Raw genomic sequence first — 8,655 nt, forward strand, 5'->3', positions numbered from 1 at the left:
TTTAACTTTTAGCTATAAACTATAAAAGACCATAATCCTTACGAAATACTTATTGACCAATGTTTATTTCATTTGATATTGCAGTTTCCTGTTTGAGATGTACTACTTTCTGGTCAATCTGCGAGAAATCGATGGAAAATTTAGAGGTGTCTGGCCATTCACACAGAGCGGACCTAATGAAATTGACCATGATACCGTGCGAGCAGGGACTTTCCTTTGATTTCGGGAAGGTAGTCAAGGGAAGTGCTAGCCGAAGGGTCGTGGTAATGTTGTAAACGAGGGTGAATCTCGATAGGCAAAGGGTGGAAATAACTGTTTCTTTAATTACCCAGCTCTGAATTTTGAAACATAAATATTATGTTTCAATTCGTTATCGTTATTGCCGTTGCAGCAACAACATAAGTCTGTTGATTTTGTATAAATAAGAGAATAAAGAAGAACATCAAATATTACATAATATAATAAAATAATACATAAATGTTATATTATTAATATAACAATTTGAAGGAAACTGCAAATTACTTGCTGAAATTGTTTAATATTCATGAACATTTAAAGTCAATTTCGTTTCATAAAAAATCGCTAACGTAGGTAAACGATATCATCGATCTAAAATTCGTGTTCCAGATAATTAGCTATTCGTAACAGAAAGCAAGTACTATTAAAATTTATAAATTTAAAACTGTGATATGTTTGAATCTTGAATTTGGAAATGCGAATAGTTATATTGATTATATTAAAAATGTAAAAATTTATTTGTTTGGATTAACGCTTTAAAACTTGTTATTTTTTATATGTCTGTGAATCTTCCAATTTTCCATTAAGCGTAGTTAATAAAAATGAACAGAAAACGTACCAGAATTTATTTTAAATGAATTTTAATAAGATAATTGTATTCTTTTTCTATATGCAAAATATCCGCGACTCCGCAACTGCTTTCACTTTCATATCCGTCTATCTTCGTTTCGTTCGCGAAACAATTTTCACCGTAAGCATTTATTACGTGTACGATGTCCAATATCACTTCCACTAATTGAATTTCTAGAAATTCAATGTTGACGAGTTCCATTAAAAATCGAACCGATACAATGGAACGCTAGGTAAATCAAGAGGTATTAATGAAAAACTTCGTTGGTTTTCAATCGCATTCCGTTTATTGTCGGTAGAAAGCGACAAATTATATTTGAAACAAACATTTAATAAACGAACCTTTTTAAAGTCTCTTATTTTTCATTTCTAAAATTACTTTAAGTATCGCCGTTTTTAAGCAATAGTAACGTCTGCTTTAAACATTAAACTATTTTTTTTCTAAAGAGAATGTCTTCACACGTCTTCATTAATTCAGTTTACGTATTATTCTCGCTTTCGTGAAAGGAATACGTATCACCTGCATTGTTCCAACATCAAGTTAAGATTGCCAAAAGTGCATAGAAATCAACGATCTACCTACATCGTATGACATTTAAAATTTCGCTAATAACATCAGCTCAAGAGGGTCCGGAAATTACACAAGATTATAACAAATATGGTATAATACGAACCCTAATTGATTCAATAGTAGTACACAAGAAATCCACTTTCTATACCAATAACCAATAAAGTACTTTTTCCCTGGCACCAAAAAAACATCACATAGATACCTATCTCCTGTCTGAAATGCGTCCTTTCCTTTCATCCCATCAACAAAATAAGAGGGAGAAATCAAGGAACGAACAGGCAGAAAATAATTCGGCGATACAGTTCTTTCAGACAGGGCTTTAGCAGGATCGGCAAAAGGGCGCACGAGCGCGTTCGTTTTCCATTTCGGGGGGATGGTAGGTGTCCTGGCCGGCGGCGGGACGTAGTAATGAAATTGGCCGGACGAGCGACCAACAACGGGGTGTCCCTTTGATTTCAGGAACGAACGAGGGAAGCGCTGGGATAAAAGGAACCCCAAGATAACTCGGGGAACGAGGGTAAATTCCGCGTGGGCAGAGGGGGCGTGGAGGGGTTGTAGCCGGCAACGAATGGAAAAGAGAGGATTCGGCGCGATGCGGCGAAGAGAATTTTCGGTTGTGCCACTCACTCGTAATTCCACGCGTGCCCACTTGAGATAACTCTTGTTAAGCAAGCATTAATGACGCCCCCATCCGGTTGAGCGACGCTGGAGAAACGCCGATAACCACGACCGCGTAGAAACCTTCCAGTCGGATGAAGATGCTACGAGCAAGCCCTCGTTGTTTGCTGACTGTACGCGTTTTCGAAACCTTGCCGGTCGTCCTCCTTCTACATGGTAATAAATCCCGTTCAGCCGGAAGCCGAATCATCTCGATATAATCTTTGGGAATTTCTGAGGAACCGTCTCTACCAACCAGCTCAACAACGACCTCGCGAGAGATTCGTTTGAAGTCGTATCTGCTCGAGATATTACGTATACTCGCGTTCCACGTACCATGTGCCTTTGGATAAGAGTCGGCCCTTGAAACACGAGAAAAGATTGCGAGAAAATTTGCAGTCATCTTACGTTCGCGGGAAAATTGAATCCTTTTTGAAAACGCTATGTAACTGTTAGAAATTTTGTTCGAGTTTCGACTCTGTTTTCGTGTGACTTTGGAATAAATGATGAACGGAGTGAAATAAATGTAATCACTGTGGTGCCATTTTGTTCTGAGTGCCTTTCCATGTAATGGGAACGAAGTAAAGTTGTGAACATATAGCTCTTTGAACATCCATTTGTCATTTGGAAAACTGAAAAGACGCGAGATATTTGTGTTAAATATTAATACTTCTGAAGTTATCAGCAATTAACTTACAAAATTCCATGAAACGTTGTCCAAGATTCCATCAAATATAAAATTAGAAGGATATTACATGTAATTCATTTTATCTAAATCGATTTTAATTCTAATAAGTTTACGATACAAATGTAGTGTATTGAAGATTGAAAAGCCCCTGAAAAATAAATTAATACACCTAAAATATTTATAATCCCTTTCAAGAAGAAACCTGTCCTCAGTTAACCGATTAAACGATATATTTATGTCTGGTACTCTATAATGCCACTTCAGTGCTTTCATCCTAAAAGGTACAATCCTAACACAATAAGTCCGTTCATATTTCTTTACCTCGTTGAGGAAAGCTCTGAATGTGAAACGCACGGAGTATTACGATAGCAGTATCTGTAGCATAATGAAAAACAAATACTACACTCAAAACTATCGTATTATATTCATAAACCATTCACCAATAATTTATATATTCACAAGCATGATAAAGTTGATCTGTAAGAAGGTTGGCTCGACTTTTAAATTTTATTTAATAATTAATGTATCTGTACATTCCTAAGGTCGAATTTTTTTAAAATAATGCTCGATAAAAAATTTCACTTGGTATTTTTTAATTACTTTTATCGCGAATTACGTTATGTGAATTACTCTACTAATTTTCAAACTAGATTTTCTGAGAAATAAAGACCCAGAAGAACAAATTTTATTCTATATTATCGATTTATTTTTTCGTATAAAATCATTCTTGTCATTATTGTACATTCGATAACCAAACGATAACTTGCGTAATAATGTGAGAAGTAAAACATTTGACAAAATTTGTCAGTAATAAATCGATAATATATTTTATTATATTACTTACAATTATTTGTCATCAATCCTTTAAGCTTTTCATCCTTTCTCTTTCTAAAAATGTCACAAGTTCTATCATCTTAAATTCAATTTTCAGAAAGACCGCATTACATATGGAACAACCTCAATATTTTTAACATTTCTACTTTATATATCAATTTTATATAAGAGAAAGTTAGATTCATGAATTTGCCACATTTACAATATAATTTTACAAAACAGATAGCACTAGTAGTAACAAAAAAAGAAAAAGATACGCCTTCCCTGAATTTCCATTATTTACCGTTTCTATGAAATTTTAAAGAAACCATTTTAGTAAACAGATATACATATATAGATACCCAATTTCCCGACGTTGCCGATTCAAGGACACGTTTCACATACACGATGATCTCCCCGCAATTGAATTCAATTAGTATTGCTCGAAGGAAGAAGGAAGAGGGAAACCGAAGAAAAGTTTCTTTTCTGCCAGGCTTAGTTTTCCCTCTTTGTTCTTGGTCTGCCCCTAGGGGAATGTTCTTAAAATTAGTTCGCATTGGCGTGATGCACGGTGCTGGTTCGTTTTAAGGCGAGCTCTTTTCCTTCTGGGTGACAACGGGATTAAATCGACTTCGGCTTTCCTACGACGCTGTCAGCCTTCGGACGAGATGGAAGGGCACTTTTAATTTTCTTTTAATTACACCAATTAATTTTCCATCGTACTGACAAAGTACGGCGTATACCGCTTGTTAAGTAATCTTTATCAAATAAATAATTTAACGTGACTGCTGGCGCTTCATTTTTCAAAGGAAAGAATTTCCACGTTTTGTTAGGCGCGCGCGCTCAACGATATTTATTCAACGAAAATCAACAGTATACTCTTGTGACGTCGGTGTGTTACGGTAACCGCTGGCGTCGTTACTTTTAACATGAAAGTTGTAGCCTGAAATACTTACGAAAGGATCATTTGAATAAAATTGTAATTTTAACAGAATCGTTACTGTATTCAACAATTTATGAAAAAAGTACGTGTGTACGGCCGCTTGTCGAATTTTAAAATAGTGCTAAAAATTTCATTTTTTTATGTCCGATTTGTTCATTTTCAAGGGCCATCAGAACTTACGCTCAATTTTCACTGAAACTCGAGAGCTTTCGTGAGCTTGAAGTGTCATCAATTTTCGTTAAAAATATTCGCTTGTAAGGATACATGTATGTATATTAATGTACTTTCTGTTTTAGCATTCAATGGAATAATATTCCAGAATGTTAAAATGTTTGTTAAAGCGTTTTAATAACATTTTCGTTGTGCTGTGATTGATCAAATAGTATACGGCAATAATTCATTTTTTTATAGATACTTTAAGAAGCAAAAAAATATTATCCATGTGCAAAAATAAGTTCATAGGTGATCATTATATAACCTTTCGTTAAAAAACATCAAATTTATATAGAATTATGTAGTTACAATCAAAAATATTGCAATAACTATAGTAAAAGAAATAGTATTTTAATGCATGGATGATGTTTCAGTAGTATAGACATGCGATTAGTCAGGCACCGATTTAAGATACCACATTGCCTTAAAATATTTAAAGTATTTCACACTTACGAATAATATTTACATACGTAAAAATTATTTACATAGAAATCATCCTACTATTTACCCAATTATTGCATATATACTTCGTTGTATATCAAAATTATTTTACAATCTTTTATTACTTTAATCGTGTTGCAATTTTTATTTTTCTGCTCTCCATTTACATAGTTTTTTTGTATCATATTACATTAACAAAACAGACCTGACAGCTTCACACTGAAAGCCGATTCATCCTTTTTTTTCGGATTAACAAACACAAAATCAAATATTACTTTAGAACAACAATCGTAAAAGTACGTTTACCATTAGTATCATCGCGTTTATCAAACGGATGTTATCGAATTACGTATAAAAATCGAATATTTACGATGGACGCAAAATACGAAACGCGACCAAAGCTTGATCCTGACCATATCAATTTTCTGTGCGTACATCGGCAAAAGACACGCGCAATTTATACGCATTTGCTGATACGTGCGGCGCGGCGGCGATCCGCAATATCTACCCGTATCTCAATCGTCAACAGTTTGCCGTTCTTCGACAGACATGAAAAACAGGGGACGATGGCAATTTAGCGCTGCTTGGCTGTCTGGTTAGCAGCTGCAAAGTCAGCCATTGAGGGCGACGAAGGGAGGAGATGGGCTCGTCGTTGATCGCGCCTATCGCGACGAAACAATCGGGTCCAGGGGGTAAACGTTCAATCTCGAAACAATACGTAGCCTGGCGGGGCTCCCCGCGGCCCCGAAAACTGCTTTTATCAGGCGTTCGACGTTTCACAGCGGAGATTTATCTCGTCGTGGCATTGCGGCACAATTTAGTTTTTACCGGTGAATCGTCGCAATTCTCGTGTCCGATATGCTCCATGATGGTCGACCTGAACAATGGGAAAGAAAGAAACATGCCAATTGCATCGCCATTGGCTCCGCTGGTTTTGCTCTTCATTCGTCGAAACGCAAAATTGATTTAATGCGTCAGTGGCGGGTCGTACGCGCACGCACTCTACCCGTTTACGCGCTCAGGAAAAATTTCACGTTTACGTAGCTACCCAGCAACACGTATCCGTCCGTCTTTTTTCTCCTTGTCATATTTCATCCTTCTTTTGCCACGCAACCTACCTATGTTCCCCTCGACTCGTTTTTCGCACGAGAACGGAAGTTTTGATCAAAAACGCGCGTCGCTACCAATGAAAGGAAAAAAAAGTTCCAATTACCGGTTTTCAATTTTTTGATTGTTTCATTTTTTTTCTCTAATTCCGTTACCTCTATCGTTTCATTTCCGTTACTTCCGCCTAGATCGATTTGTCAATCGGTAATTGCTCTAACTGCCCTGTATAACGTTCCGCCCGTGTTGCTGAAACCATTTTTCCGTGAGCTCGTTCTCGACAAATTTCTATTGTGGAAATATACTAGAGCTAATTAAAAAATACAATTATTGGGATTAAATAAAAACTCGAAATATTTGTTTTGGATTTACAACAACGGAAATAATCACGTTTTTTTTAAAGGAGAACGAAAATATTTTCGTACTAATATTTTTGTTAATAATTAATTAGCATTTTATGAAGAATTATTTCTTAAATGAGGTAAAAATAAGTCTGACGCAACTTCATAAATATTCGGAAATTGTATAACGAAAGATAAGAAATTAAAATATAAAGATATGGATTTTTAAAAATATTATTCGAATTACTTGATACAAGGTACTACTAATAAAAAATTAATTAAATCCTATCAGGAAAGCGTATTAAGTTTTACACTGAATTTTTCTTGAAGAATATTATTAATTACCTAAGAAAATTAAAAATCTGACAGTTGATACTAAACTAATACTGGTAATATATTACTGCACGAAATGTACTAGAATAATACAATTATAACATAAAAGAGTTATGCCAAATATTGACAAAAAATTGAAATATTTAAATACAGTGTTTAAAAACGTCTTAATTATTTATTCGTTAACATACGTTATATCAATATTTTTAGACTATACAAATAATAGAATAATAGCAAATATATTTAAGTAAATACAATATAAATCTTAACTTTTGTTGTATTAAAAAATCAGCTAACAGATATTTCTCATTCTGGCACCACAGGATACCATAATGTTAAGATACCTTTTGTAATGTATTCAACTAAACAAACTCAATTACCAATCCCCGCAACGTGAACTCATAATGTTCAATTAGTTCTAACCACTAATATTTCGAACATCAGCTTTCGGAGTTGCCCCAGCGGTTACATACAACCTGTTCCGCTTTCATTTCTCCAAAGTGTATAAATAAAGTTCCTCGGTTACGCGAATCAATTTACCAAGCATGAAGAATCGTAGGAAACCTTTGGAACTTGTTTTACAACTCCTTTAGAAATATCCGCCGCGCTTTTACCTGCTCGTGGCTCAAGTTAAATCGCAAACTTCAGCGATTTTTACTAATAAGCTCGTCCCAGTTACGTAAGAGCACCACTTCCATTCTCTCGCGAGCGGGGCCAACTTTCGCCCGATTTTTACAATACTCAGAGATGCGTCTAAGTTTCCATATAGAAAATTCCTCTTTCGGCCTAGTTAACTTTTCAACGGAATATTGGACGTTTCCATCGCCGAGCTGTATCGAATGTAATTACTTCGTTGATCTCGCTTATTAAACAAAAAGGAGCTCTTTGATCTACTTTATAAATTTTACTTTATAAATTTTATCAAAAGGCTAAAGACGATATAATAAATCTCGCTATGCGAACCTGTTGGAAGTTGGAAGGAGATTTTATTAATAGATAGTATATGCTATACAAATTTGCCAGCCACAGTAAATACTAAAGAAAACGCCTTTGCTCGTGGTATTTACGTTGTCATTTTCCAAATTATTGGTTATACAGGGTGGTTGGTAACTGGTGGTATAAGCGGAAAGGGGGTGATTCTACGCGAAAAAAGAAGTCGAAAATATAGAATAACAATTTTTCGTTTGAGGCTTTGTTTTCGAGAAAATCGACTTTGAATTTTCGCTCGGTACGCGTGCATTTAAAAAATTTTTATTCTATATTTTCTACTTCTTTTTTCGCGTAGAATCACCCCCTTTCCGCTTGTATCACCAGTTACCAACCACCCTGTATACGCAGTATACAGGGTTTAATTTTACATATTCAATATTATTTTATACGATAAATATAAATACATTTGTAAATCGATTATCTAATTCCTTTAAAATATACGATCAAGATAAGTAGAACGAGTAAATATTTGATGAGACGATAACATATGATACGGACAAAATATTTGCACCTAACGTTTGTTTAATCAATATTTGTACTTGTGTTTTATTCACTTTTTAGGAATATTTTCGCAAAAATGTGTAAAAATTTAATACATTTTACTACGTCAAAATGATTTTTCGACGAGAACAAAACGAGTACCCTCACCATGCTTGAAACATCGATATTATCTATTGAATATACACTGAATTTT

Source organism: Bombus bifarius, unplaced genomic scaffold (genome assembly GCF_011952205.1).
Source record: "Bombus bifarius isolate JDL3187 unplaced genomic scaffold, Bbif_JDL3187 scf7180000007977, whole genome shotgun sequence".
Lineage (NCBI taxonomy): Eukaryota > Metazoa > Arthropoda > Insecta > Hymenoptera > Apidae > Bombus > Bombus bifarius.